Source organism: Montipora foliosa, chromosome 4, assembly GCF_036669935.1.
Source record: "Montipora foliosa isolate CH-2021 chromosome 4, ASM3666993v2, whole genome shotgun sequence".
NCBI lineage: Eukaryota > Metazoa > Cnidaria > Anthozoa > Scleractinia > Acroporidae > Montipora > Montipora foliosa.
In genome coordinates, this window is record NC_090872.1 from 48,462,743 (window position 1) to 48,477,742 (window position 15,000).

General features: G+C 39.3%; 1 long non-coding RNA gene across 1 annotated transcript in view; it reads left to right on the forward strand.

The window, feature by feature from the left end:
* The first annotated feature begins 8,913 nt into the window (after window positions 1-8,913).
* LOC138000889 (uncharacterized) overlaps window positions 8,914-15,000 on the forward strand; it is a 28,054-nt gene continuing 21,967 nt past the window's right edge. The window contains exons 1-2 of the long non-coding RNA XR_011123209.1: window positions 8,914-9,256; window positions 13,663-13,740. This is a non-coding gene — a long non-coding RNA (uncharacterized lncRNA). The remainder of the gene's footprint in view (window positions 9,257-13,662; window positions 13,741-15,000) is intronic.

Genomic DNA, 15,000 nt, shown 5'->3' on the forward strand with positions numbered 1-15,000 from the left:
TGATAATAATGTATAATTATTATTTATTATTAATGTTAATAAGCAAAAAGATGTATAAGCTGGGCGAAGAACAGGAACAGGAATTCGGGGCAATATTGGGATTTTTCATGGTTTAAGTACTAAAATTGCTGACACATTAAAATATAGAGCAGGGATATAGGTTTTCAACAATGTGTGGTACCTTTTATCACATGCTTTTTCCATATCCGGCATTCTTTAATTTCTTCTTTAATTTATTTCTTTAATGTTATGAAAAGTAGGTCAGGTGATGGTCTAGCTGTAAAGGGCCTGTTAAAATTTAAACACAAAAATTGCTTTCAGAACAATCCTGTAGAGAAAAAAAAAATTAACACGTTATTTGCGGGAGAAATAATCCATCGAGTTTGGACTCGAGTTCGAGTTTGAGTTGAAGATCGAGTTAGACTTCGAGTTGGATTTCGAGTTAGACTTCGAGTTGGATTTCGAGTTGAAGATCGAGTTAGACGTCATTTGAAATAAATTGACAAGAGGTGAAGGGGAAGATCGGCAAAGACCAAACAAACGAAATAAGCTTTTCTGGCTTTGCAGCCCGGCAGAAGTCAATTTTTCTTTTGTTTTTTCTTAAGTTTACTAAAGTTAAAGAAAAAGTTTTAAGAAATATATATTTACCAAAATATAGGTACAGTGTGACAAACAACCTGCCGTCTACTTAAACTAAAAGCTTAAAAATTAATTGTAACTATTAACATTGTTAATGTTCTCAAAGTCATTGAATCGCTTAATCTTGCAGTCTCGAGTACTGTCATCAAATGTAAACGGGAAATATTACAACTGAGTCAATATCAACGAGTGGTAAGTAAATTGATACCATTTGCAAATTTCAATTCAAATTAAACAATTGATCCGGAATTAAATATTACAACAGAACGAGCTAACAGAAACAAAATATGTCTACATAAAAACATATCTAATACATGTGTAGAGAATTCTCTGTGCACGACCACAGTGTGGTAATATCATGACTTATTAAACCACTGGAGAAGTCATCAAACAATGCGCACATTGTACTTTCATTGTACTTCTAATGACTTGATAAAATACATGAATAAACTTGAATTAAGTTGAATTAACTTGTTAACCAAAACTGCAACAACACAAGGTACACATTAACTTAAGCCACCTTTAAGGGCCCATTGAGGGATTTCTAGACCTTTGCTAAGGGGGGTGAACAATGACGCAAGACCGCGCGCTGTGTTACGTGTATAGCCTACTAGCACGCGGCAGATGCCCAAAGATTTCCCTTTCAAGCACTTCTTTAAACTTGCCAAACACAACGAAACAATAGAAAACTATAAAAAAAAAATCCCGGACTTATATTTGAACTCTCTTCTGAGACTCAATCACAAGAAATTGACTCCAATGTAAGGAAATTTCTTGCGTTCAGTGTATCCAGAATAAACGCAAAAGCTTATACTATACGCGTACATCTATCGCGCAAATGGATCTTTTGAATTGAATTGCGCATGCACGAACGCACGGACCTTTGGTTTTCAAAAACTGCTAAGTTCTAGGTGATTTATATTTCTGTATACCATTTCGCAAAGTTTCATTTCTACAGCTGGTATTGGGAATTCAACTATGCATAGCCCATTGCAGAAACGTGTGACTACTGGGGCGAATTTCTTATATTGATTAACATTTCAACTGAAACATTACTGAATGAAAAGCTACCCAACCAAGTTTAAGAGTTTTCAGCGGAAAATTGTCTAAAAACGGTAGCCGTGCAAAAGTTGCAAAACTCCATACAAAGGCTTATAATTGTGTGGCCTGTTTACCCTCTCCATACAAACTCTCTTTTTTGGGGGATATTTTTATTCTTGGTAAAGACTCTCAAATTTAGTTGCTTTTTCATTTGAATATTTTAGTTTTACAAACAAACGAAAAAGAACGATACTCTTTCCCAGTCCTCTAACGCTTCTGAAATGGGCTATGCATAGCTATATTCCCTAGGACGTTAGCGAGTTTGGGACATTGACACGTGGCACGTTCTCCTTCAACGGGAAAACGTATTTAAGTTAGGAGATATGCCTGTAGAAGTTGTGGGAACAAGCCCGGTTGAAGCTGCACCATCGAGGGATGGAAGAAAGGCAGCCTTTGTGACATGCAGTGCATATTGGCATGGAAATATGCATTGCCCATCGTTGACATTTTCTGGCCGTTGTTACAGTACTCCCGTCTCATTTGTGTTATTATCAGAAGGTCGAACGGTGGAGGCGGAATTTGGCCGTTAACTTTAAGAGGTTGCTGACAGCCATAACACACTGATACACTAGCATGGCAGAATCTCAGCAGTGTAAGTATGTAAGACCCTGGATTGGCACATGGACGTGGAAGACTAACAGGGTCGGGCACTGTTTGAGCCAGTGGTGGTTGTTGCATAACCGACGACGGCTGCGTGGACATCAGGGACTGCGGCGGCGTTTGCAAGAGGGGAAAAAACGATGTGATCTGCGACGAATGACATACTGTTTGCGGCCACGACTGAGAACAGGTGGTAAATATAGACTGGGAAGACGTTGTTACTATCGACTGGGAAGACGTGAGCATTAACGGCTGAGAAGATGGGTTCCCTAACAGCTGGGAAGACGCTGCTGTTGAAGGCTGTGGGGAAGGCAAGGACTGTACAGGCAACTGCATGGAACCGAGGGGCGAGATGTTCCCTGACTGTATCAAAGTGGGTGGTAACGGGCGACGTGGCTTCTGAGATGGGAGTTGCACTGACGTGGAAGGCAATGCATGGGATGGCACGGGTGTTGACACTTGTACAGAAGACCGCGGTACAATCGGGGCCGACATTGGCGCTTGATGGGGTAAATGGACCGCCGATGGTGACGATTTTGGAGGAGGACCAATGGCATTGGAACTTTCTGAAAGGAGTGTTTGTAAAGTGTCCTTTGTTAGCCAGTTGACATGTTTAATGAATTTTTGTTTTCTTTGGGCGATTTTGGAAAAATATGCCTACCCCGCACTACGGCGTCTTTGATATTTTTGGTCCACTGAAATAAAACGTAACCTTTCCTTGTACTTGTACATGTTCATTGCCGTGACTTTGACATCTTCAGTTCCCACGGCCTGCTCCCGTCTGACCTTGTAGCTCAGTCGGTAGAGCGGCGTAGATCTAACCCGAACGTTATGGGTTCAATTCCCACCCTGGTCAGAGTTTTTCTCTGCCCTTGTGTGGGCCCATTTCCATCAGTAGGGCTAACGCTCACATGGTTCGTGTGGGATAGAAATCTAGCACTTCACATTACCCTCTATTCAGTTAACTCTGTTTAAAATATAAGTGCTACACGGCCAACGTTTGTATAAAACGTAACCTTTCCTTGTACTTGTACATGTTCATTGCCGTGACTTTGACATCTTCAGTTCCTACGGCCTGCTCCCGTCTGACCTTGTAGCTCAGTCGGTAGAGCGGCGGAGATCTAACCCGAAGGTCGTGGGTTCAATTCCCACCCTATTCACAGTTTTTCTCTGTCCTTGTGTGAGCCCATTTCCATCAGTAGGGCTAACGCTCACATGGTTCGTGTGGGATAGAAATCTAGCACTTCACATTACCCTCTATTCACTTAACTCTTTTCCAAATTTTGCTCGGCTTGTGATTAGGAAAAGCTCCAATTTTGACCAAATTTAAAACAAAACAAATAAAATTCGTACTGGTGCAACCCCCTCCCTATAGACAACCCTAACAAAAAATCTAAACCTACCGCAGCCGAAGAACATTTCCTGTCATCTCCTAACAACACACTGCCAACGACATGCAATTAATACCCATCGAAAAGTTCTCTTCTATCCGAGGCTATATCCGTAAGGCCACAGAAGTTTTATTTTGTAATCCAAAAAGGCAGAACAATTGATCCAGATGGTCTGAACATCCACGAAGAATCAGACTCTTCCGTTCTATGCTATGTGATTATTTTTTAATATAAGCTTATCTACACTGTGTTTCACTGTGTTTCCCGAACATATTACGAAAATATGCTACATATGCTTGAAATATGCTTATTGTACCCGAAGAAGCCTGGTTTGGCCAGCCGAAATATCGATAACCCCTAAAGGAGACCATCTGGGCGTGGTTCAAGCTTTTTGTGAACCCTGAAGGAGACCAATCAAATTTTGACCCCTAAAAACAAGTTAAAAAGAAAATTTGAATTTTTGTTTTGTTGAATTCTGTGTTTATTTGCGGAACCCGAAACGAGACCTTAAAATATTCGCGCTTTGCCCGGAACACCCTAAGCGAGACCAAAATCCAAAATTTACACCCCTAAACGAGACGACGAGCATCCCCGTCTGTTTGATATGGGGGTCGCCCCCCCCCCCCCCCCCCCGGAACCACGTGGAAACCTCGTATCAAACCCGCTTATGCCTTGAAAACACGTGTAACACAATACGACCACTTGGACAGCGTCACAGTCACGCATCACGCATCACGCATCCTCGATTTACGGGGCCTAGGACCGTACTGAAGACCTCGGGCACCTATTAAAGCCTCAAAATATTTCCTTACAATGCTAGGCCAAAGTTGAGATGCAAGGTATCTTTATGTGCCACTTGCACTTTCTTAACAGAAATGGACACTGCTTTGATTCAAATCCTTTCTCTTCATGAGAGATCGTTGGTTAGCATCACGGATCATGGTTAGCATTTACATTATAAGGAAAAATATTCCTTGTCATACTATCGTTGGTTTGTGCCCTCCCATAAGCACAAGCGGTCCTTCGAAAAATGTAAGTATCTTGGCGGGCTCTGGTTTTGCGGGATCTACCCTACCCTACCCCTCTATTTATTTTTTGGGGGAGGGGAGTTTATTTTTATAGTCAACTTTAACTCGAACTCCCAACTCGAAACGCAACTCGAAGTCCAACTCGAAGTCCAACTCGAATTCCAACTCGAACCCTAACTCGAAGTCCAACTCGAAGTCCAACTCGAAGTCCAACTCGAACTCGCACTCGAATCCAAACTCGATGGTTCGGGATTCAATACAAATACCGGCTAAGTTAAGAGTCTGTGTATAATAAAGTTATTATTAAAAGGCACGTTGTGTTGCGTTACGTAACGCGGTATGTTTCCCAACAGTATTTTACTTGTCTCACGGGACTATATTTAAGTTCATCGAGGCGTACTTATTTTTCCACTACTTACCTTTTTAAATCAAAGCGATCGCACTTACTTACCATTCGGAGTGTTCTCAAGGGCAAAGTATATATTTCCAATCAGTCACACGAATCATAGTAGTCGGCACTTATTGAAACCATCTCAAGAAATAGATCGTTTTCACCGTCACGCAACAAAAAAATTAATTGAAAACGTTCAATGAAAGAGGCCAAGAACTTGGAATGTTGTAGGAAACACTTTTTAACCACCTCTGAAATTCTGAGGTCTGTGCAGTACATGATTTCTGAGTTATTTGTCGACGAGTTTCATGCAACTTCATAGAATTTTGTATGGAGACGCCATGTTGGTGTATCAGAGTGGTCAACGGTAATCAAGGAGACCATCTGGAGTTCGCTTACTTCTCCCTCCTGAGATAAAATACATGTGTATAAGCACGTCTCCTAATTTAATGAAAAACTCAAACTGCTGAGATTGATAGGGATAAACATTTTTTACAACCTAAGAATAGCTTTGTCTCATATTGTCAAGCAAAGTGACAATTCGGAAATTCAAAATGTTGTATTTTTGAAACGAAAGACGTCACGGAACTGGACACTTGAAAAAATATTTATTTCTTGTCATCTTCAACCCCCTATAGGTAAACTTCAGAAGACCTTGCGATTTTGATTTCAGAATTTGATGACGTCACTGAAAACCATCTATTGTTTTCTTTATTTCAGAAAGAGGTCCAGATAGGGGTCCAGTTTTGTACCGTCCCTGCTGAAGACCTATTAAAATCTCCTTTCAGTTGTTAAATTACCAATAGCAAAATTAAACATCTTCCATCCCCTCGGCAGCATTTTTAACATATAGGTGAGCTAGTCATTTATGTAATTATACTAATGATAATTTTAGTGCTGGTAACAGTGATGGTGACAATGACAGTGATAGTGATAGTGATAGTGATAGTGATAGTGATTGTGATTGTGATAGTGATAGTGATAGTGATAGTGATAGTGATAGTGATAGTGATAGTGATAGTGATAGTGATAGTGATAGTGATAGTGATAGTGATAGTGATAGTGATAGTGATAGTGATAGTGATAGTGATAGTGATAGTGATAGTGATAGTGATAGTGATAGTAATAGTGATAATAGTAATGATAAGACGCCTGTTAAAGAGCCTATTTCAGGCGTTTTCAACCAACCTTTTTTATCGCAATCGCTAAGGCGCCTTTCGCAAATATAATCCTCTTTGTGATCACAGGGTATGTCATCATATACAAGAACGTTGCTAGAAAAGTACATTTTAGCACATGGACCATCGTTGCTTGGTTCATAGCCAGCCCATGGCTTTTTTGTTGGAGTGACCAGAATACTGCTGTTGCATATCCATGTCCACCTTCCATTCTGTTCTTTCAAGCCAATAAAATATTCGGATGTCAAGTTCTCTTCTTTAAGTTTACGCGCTAGGAAATCTAGTTCCTCTTGATTTTCAATACACACCAGGTGGCTCCCATTGTCTGAACATAATTTTTTGCTTTGTTTCCATCCAGGGCGTGGATGCTTTGATAACTTATGAACGGTGTACTCGTGACAGCTGTTAACAAACTTTTTACCTATAGTAATAGTAATCAGGGCTCTTAGAATATATGAAATTTCATATAAATGGACTGTGGAATAGACATTTTGAAAGACCGGATTTCGAACCGATGATCTTGCTATTGCACTGCACTCGACAAATTTTTTCAGGCTTGCTTGCAACTGCTCAAAGGGAGAGTATCACAGTGGGCGTTTTCCATTTACCAAGAAATTCCGGAAATTCCGGTTGGAATGTAAATGGAATACACCTTTTTGGTTCGTATCACTGGAAAATTTCCGGAATAAATGGAACTTCTGAAAAGGTAGTCCTATTTTCCCGTTGGAAACTTTCCGATGGAAATGTGTGTTCCATTTACAACTTTTGAAAGGTCTTACCACTTCCAGGCAATTCACGGCCACATTTTTAAATTTTGGCGCGTAAAATCGCAATCACTGGGCGGCGAACGGACCTGAGTTAAATGGAACACGTTTCTCACCCGATGGAAATTTCCACCGAAATTTCCGGAATTTTTTTGTAAATGGTAAACGCCCAGTATTGCGCAAGTTCTAGCCGTAGTGAATATCACCGTTTTTAAGCCAATCGGAAGCGACGTGATAATTACTGAGGGAAATCCGCGAGAAGATTTTTCGCTCAGTCATCTAAGAAGTGAGCCGCCCTTAACCCATAAATGGAGAAATTTTTACGCGTACGTGTAATTTTTCCTCGCGAATTGTAACGTCGCTTCCGAATGGCTCATAAATGATAACATTCGTTACGGTTAGAACATGTGATATACTGTGATACTCTACCTTAACAAGGGCACCCAACGAGAATATAGTTCAAAACATTGTCAAACGTATTTTAGTATTTAAACGGTAGATATAGGCATAAAAGTTTTTCATCTGTTCGGATCCGAAAATTATGGGGATTAAAACTTACCTTTTCGAAATTTTCAGCTAGAAAAAAGGCTCCCGAAAATTCTAGCTGACCTTTCTAGGGTAAAAATCCTTTAAAAATGGGCAATTATGCCATTTTTTAGATGTTTGAAAATTCTAGGACAGGCAGGCAAGCAAGAAGTTCCGAAAATTCTAGATCTCAAATCGTCTTCCGAACAGATATTTTCCGAAAATTGACGTTGGCTGCTGCTGCTTTAACTTGCTTAAAAAACTGCGATGACCTTTCCAAATTTATTTCATAATAGTAATTATAAGAGAACAAAAAAATAACAATATAAGCAAGCATAGGCAATCAAGGAATGACGCATTTATCGGTTTTAAAATGAGAAATGTAATTTGAAGTATCAAGATCTTTAAAATGGTCTCCATTTGCAAATATATGGCGTTAATCTAACCTTGCTTGTATTGGTAGATCTAAACGGCATTTTGCCGTGTTTCCCTTTCAGTGTTTTTATTATGAATAGCTTAACTGAAACTGAAACCTCGGAAAAGCACGCTTGGATCAGTGAAATCTATTCCTGACAAGAGCTGTTGTTGGTGACTTTTTTTTCACAATCTTATCTGTGTAGTCAGTCACTGATTGGTTAATAGAAGCGTCTTTCAGATAATTTATATATTATGGACCTACCCTGCGAGCAGAGTCTCTTTCGATCTTCCTAGATAAGTCGATAAGTCCGACTTATCTCGGAAGACTCTGCTCGCAGGGTATTATGGACCGTGAAGACTGTGAACTGTGATTTGTGCGCTTCAGTCCGTCGTTCGAGTGAAGGTCAGGATTGGTTTATTGTAAGTGAAACAAGTGTCCATTTTTTGTCTTTTGGCGTTTAAGTTCTCACCGGTGGAAGCCTAGCAATCGCATCATGTGTTATTCGTCCGTGTCAGCGGTTCATGTTTGTCACCTTTCAATACCGGCCGGAACAATCTAGATATCATCAGTTAAAGCACAGGCAGACAACGCTGAGGATGCGAGAGCGCGTGACGTCACGTTATTTTGAGACAGCTGTAACGGCCGATTTAACCGATCGAAGAAGATTTTGATCGAAGAAAATATTCCATAATAATTAATAATAATTTTGTCTCTCTTGGGGCAAATCTGTGCTTTTTGATTGGTTAATTTGACTTTGATGACAGTTATCAAATTCCAATGATGCATGAGCGGTTTCCGAATTACCCAGATTCTCGAACAGGATTTTGGGGTCGCTAGTGTCACGCACTCTTCTCCGTGACACGAGCGACCTGCACCGTCTGAGAATCAGGCTATGTCCGGATCATCTGACAATAACAAAAACCTGAGCGAAGCTTGAAAATCGAACAGGATTTTGGGGTTGCAGAGCCGTGTAAATGCGATGATTTTTGGCTAGTTGCTAGCGAGATTATCGACTTTCTACGTGCCCAAGGCTGGGAGGCGAGCAATCTTTGGAAGTGGGAGAAATTCGGCTAAATTCTGGAAGCACTCGGCCGTGAGCGGTCTTGAAAGTTGCACTCCTTGTCTATTTATATTGTATATGGCGACACGTGGGATCTGAAGAGGAAATCGAAGCGTCCCAAAAACCCAATAAATCACTCAGGATAACTCAGAAAATAGTAGGTAAGTGAACTTTATTTATCTGGCTGTCCATAAAATCAGGGGCACCCAACGTCAATTTTCGGAAAATATCTGTTCGGAAGACGATGTGAGATCTAAAAATTTTCGGAACATTTGTTGTAAAATTTCTTGCTTGCCTGCCTGTCCTAGGATTTTCGAACATCAAAAAGATGACATAATTGCCCATTTTTAATGGATTTTTAGCCTAAAAAGGCCACCTAGAATTTTCGGGAGCCTTTTTTTCTGGCTGAAATTTTCGAAAAGGTAAGTTTTGATCCCTATAATTTTCGGATTACTAGACTTTCAGCTAGGAAATCCGAACAGATGAAAAATTTTTAGGGGATAAAATATGTCTATATCTACCGCTTAAATACTAAAATACGTTTCACAATGCTATGTTTAGTGGTTTTGAACCATATTGTCGTTGGGTGCCCCTGTAAAATGAATTTTCGAAAAGAAACATCGCGATTTGAAGTTTTTATGGAACATTTTCCTCGATCAGTTGAATCGGCCGTTACTACTGTCTCAAAATAACGTGACGTTGCGCGGTCTAGCATCCTCAGGGTTGTCTGCCTGTGACTAAAGCTAGGCTGACTGCAATCATGGACAAAAGTGTTGGGAAGGTAGCTTCACTTTACAGATAACCCCCTCCCCAATGTTGGATGGGAAAAAAATAGTGACTTTTCTTACCTGAAGAACTCCAACAATGAATATGGGGGAGTGGAGCCACAAGAGCATAGTATTTCCCAAATATTTCAGCCAAGAGTTAGAAAAATCGAATTAGGTGTGAAGTGAACTGATGTCCGCAACCTTCCCAACAACTTTTGACCACGATTGTAGATTCATAGATAGCTAATTGGGTTTGTACCTCGGTGCTGCGTCGGCTGGTGGTTTGAAAAATATTGAGTAAAGAAAAAATAGATTGACCTCTGAAGGGGTACAATTTCATCCGGTAATTGGAGTTTCTCAAATGGTTTTAAATGGATATACTAAAGAGAGAACGGGGAATTGGGAATCGAGCCTGCGAAGAACTATTCTATGGTGGAAGAAGAGGGTAGTTTCTAAAGAAACTGTGGTGCTGCGTCGGTGGGGAAGTAGTATACAAAAATTTGGTAATATCAACGGAGTTGATATTGTAAATTGGCCACCGTACAGAGCTTCTGAAAGCTGACGTTTCGAGCGTTAGCCCTTCGTCAGAGCGAAGGGCTAACGCTCGAAACGTCAGCTTTCAGAATCTCTGTACGGTGGCCAATTTACAATATCAACTCCGTTGATATTACCAAATTTTTGTATTCTATGGTGGGATGCCTTCTTGAGCTAGCCTTTTACAAGATTTACAGATGTCCTTCAAACGAATAGTATTTGCCTTAAATTGCAATGTTCGTGTCATGGTATTTAACTGCCATCTGATCCTTATTTGTTACTAAAATAAACTACAATCTTGGACAAAATAGATAAGAAATTTTTACCCCCAATTTTTGGTTTGCTGTTCCATTTTATTCTGTCCCCGCGATTGTAGAATATCGTACACATATTCTCAGAAGGACATGCTTTCGCATAATAACTTACCACAACACCCTGGAGTAATAAGAAAAGCCAGGCTGAGAATGATTCCTGCTATCATGGATCTAAAGCGGCTTTGCCTCACTGACTTCATTCTTAACCTTGGCGTTGCGTTCACAATTGTGACTACGACAAAGGAAAACTCCAATATTTAAAGAACAAAGTTGCTTCAGTGTTATTGATTCATGCTTTGGCTGAAACGAAACTGTTACGGTATCGCTGAAACACGTACAGATTGGAATACGCGATATTTCAAAGCAAACTCTTCCTGTTTTCTTTCTGTCTGGCCTCCTTTTGGTCACGGATGTGAAGCGTATCAACGACTATCGTTTGGGGTCAGAACATGCAAATTTGTCTCTCATTCAGATGTAAACTACATGGAATCGATGAGTCAACGACCAATATCGATTTTTTCAAGATATGCCAATTTGTTACTCACTCAGATGAATTCAAATCAATATGGCAACAATCAATATCAATTTTCCGACGTTTCACTTGCCGAAGTAATGCCGCAACGTAATACGTTGAAATATTCTTCCACTTTTCTTCTTTCGTACCGACGGGATTGATACTCGTTACAGTCAGAATGTGTTACCGAGCCATGGTTCAGTGGAAAACTCAAGGTGTCACTGTGCTATGTGTGTTAAAAGTGAATGCGAAGAGACATTTGCTCGTCGATTCGCCAAGTTCACGGGTCCACTCGTATTAGCAAAGGAGTACGCCGTGAGATTGCCGTGGATAGTGACAACTGTGTTCACCTAAAACAAAGTAAACTGCTGTCCCTGCACAACTATTGAAAGAGTTTATTTACTTGGCGCAGTGTTTTGTCGTCAAGCGTTAACTCAAACATTTGTGTCTGCATTTTTCATACTTTTACATGATGCTTGGAGAGTTATGACCAGTAGTTATACTCTACCAAAAATACCACAATTCAATTCACGAATCGGTAATTACGCTTTGTGTAAGGTTTTATGCAATATTATTATTCTTGCTGACGTTGAGCTCACATTTTAAGTAGAAGATAAATAGCGTTGGTGATAAGGTCAATTCTATCGATGTTCATGTTATTTTCCATCTAATGCAATGTGGCACTGTTAAAATTTATAAATACATTTGGAAATATTTGTTCAGAAGAATTCCTCATGCTTCACATCCGGGCCCGTGGAAGCTTTATTTTGTTATCTTGAACAAAGAAACATGTGGGTTAGATTAAAGGGAAAAAAGCACACAAGGCCTGCAATGGTGTGTATCAGTAGACAGTCACATCACGATCAGGAGACGAATGATCGAGAGCATTTCATCAGTTTATTATTGTTTAAAGGGGCTAGGTCACGCTATTTTAGGTAATTTTGTTTCATTTTGTTAATTATGAGCTCTAAACGTCAAATTGGCAGAGCAAGAGTCTTTCATTTGCAAAATCACGGCCACATAACAACTGTGAATGATTTTCCAGCTTTGTAAATGACATTTTGATAAAGATTGATATAAATTTGAAAAAAGGTGGGCCGACGTTTTTCAAATTTAACCAAATTCAATCCACTTCAATCCTCTCCAGTTTTGTCCATCCATGTCCCTTCTTGGCTTCCCTGTGTTTTGTTAGAGTTCTTCTATAGTTTTGAACAGTTATTTTGATATTTTAGTTAATTCTATGACCATTCGATCAGTGCTGAAATTGCCTAAACTTGCGTGACCTAGCCCCTTTAACGACGAATGTTTTCATGTGCAATTGACTATTTTCTTGACCTTAGCTTTGCTATTTTAATTGATTCTCTGAAACAAATCAACCGGAATCAGTTTTTTTAAGTATTGGCTTTAGGCATATTTACAGTTATAAATTTATAATGTATAAATTGATATCACATTTATGGGCTTAAATTTAAGGTAGCAGAGATAGCATTGTGACACATTTCTTATTGTGTCAACACACTTTTTTTAAAATCTAGTGGCATTAATAAATTCCTGTTCAACGAACAGTTTGTGTAATGACAGAAGATTTTAAGTTGTCATACAACCATAGTTAATCCATGGAGATGGTTACGAAACTGGACAAGTTGCTTGGTTTCATGTTTTTAACCGTATTTTTGGCCTTGACCCTGCAAAAAACACACCTTTTTTCGAGAAGATAACCAATCAAATCCTTTGATTAAATTATGCGCAACTAATTTGCGAACCCGTGCGAAGCGAAAACAAAAGATTGTGCAGGGTCACGGTCAATTCAACATCGCTTGCAACAACATTGTCCTCGCTTTTGAAATTCTAAGGTTTCATAATCAGTCCCTCGATTAACTATGATACAACAAAGAATTCAGTTTGCTCATCATGTAATAATCAACAAAGTTATGTAAATAATCTCTTTTAAAACTAGAACACAACACGAACATGTCTTCATTGAAAGAACTATGTCTTTTAAAATAGTAAATTATTGTTACAGAACATCGAGTATCACGTTGTGAACACAATGAACTGTTGGTCACAGTTGGTTAGTGCGCGGCCTTGGTGCAAGAGGTCCCGAGTTTGATCCCCGGATCTCACATCCTTGTTTCGACTTCTTTCCTTTCAGTGTAGCCTACGTAGTTTTAAATACCCTTAAAACGGAGCACTGATGGAAAGAGGGGGGTAAAATGAGCGCACCGTCGGCTTCCTGGGAGAATACTCTCTACAGAGTAAAGGAACTTCCGACGTTAAATAAGGTGTACCTTTACCTTTACCATTTCCTGTGTTCATATGCCAACCTTTCCATCTGAGGTGTACACCCCTTTTGCAAAGCAAAGGCAAAAAATACATTCGTGTCATATAGAGGCAACATTGATTTTAAACATGGTACAAGCGTTGCTTTTTTGTTGTAGGATTTACACACTATACGTGTTGTACATAGATATCACAGAGTTTAAGCACGAGAAGTTTTTAACCCAAGGATGGAAACCGTAAGTGAACATTTCGCATGCCAGTGCAGTCGTCTAATCTTCTCTCACAGAGAAAAAAGGACTTATCACTATTTGAAAAACCGTTAGGACTTATATAACAACTAGGCGAAACTTGCATAATTAAATATGATTAAGTGACAAGAAATACATATTTGAGTGAGTTACAGAGTGTTAGAAAGAATGTAGAGCCTAAAGCGTAAGTGTCGACTGTGTTCGACACAGTGTTCGACTGTTTCGAAATCCTTGATAACGCCCCTACTAAATTTCAACTTAAACTCAAGGAGGCTATGCATATAAATTGGGAACAGCCTAATTTAAACCAACAAGTTCATCACGTCAACCTGACACTTACGCTTTAGGCTCTACATTCTTTCTAACACTCTGTAACTCACTCAAATATGTATTTCTTGTCACTTAATCATATTTAATTATGCAAGTTTCGCCTAGTTGTTATATAAGTCCTAACGGTTTTTCAAATATTTTGTACTGACGATGATGTTTGTAACATCGAAACTTATCACTATATAAATATGATAGTGTCAAGATAGGTTTAAAAGGAAAACAGCTCCCTTCCGTTTGTCTAATCTTCCTTTTATACAATTGAATTTGGTTTTTGGTTGTTTCTAATCTCTTCTCTTCATTTTAGCATTGTAGGCCAGATTACCACATTTATTTTTCTTTAATCTACTTTGTTGTCAAAAAAGGCATCCCACGTAAACGCCATTGTTGGGGCGCCTTGTTATTTCATCATTCTGTTGATATATTCAATACCTAATAAGGTATACTTGTACAACAATTAAAAGCCAAAGGTGCTTGAATGCAAAAGACGGGGTTAAAAGCTCTCGATAGTTGTGTTTACTAGTTGAGAAATATCCAGTTGTTTTCGGTACCACTTTGTTGTAGTTGAACAGTGAAGCATTCCTTTACGATAAGAATCAAACAAGAATTGACCTCTTCCACTTGCACGTTTTCCCATTGCAGGTCACGTGGTGTTCTCGAGGGAATTATTTTGTTTTTTCATAAGTTATTCGTAACTTAGTGCGTGCATAAGACAACATTTGAAAAAAAAAACTGTTCTTAGGATCGATGGCTACACTATTGTGTCCGATAAACGAAGACGTTCCCGAATAACGTGCTCCGAGCTGTTCATGCAATAACTCCTATTGCTAAACGCTCCCGGTCGATCGAAAATGTTTTAGCAATAAATAAGAAAACGAAATAAAACAACAACAACAACAACAACAGAGAACACGGAGGACG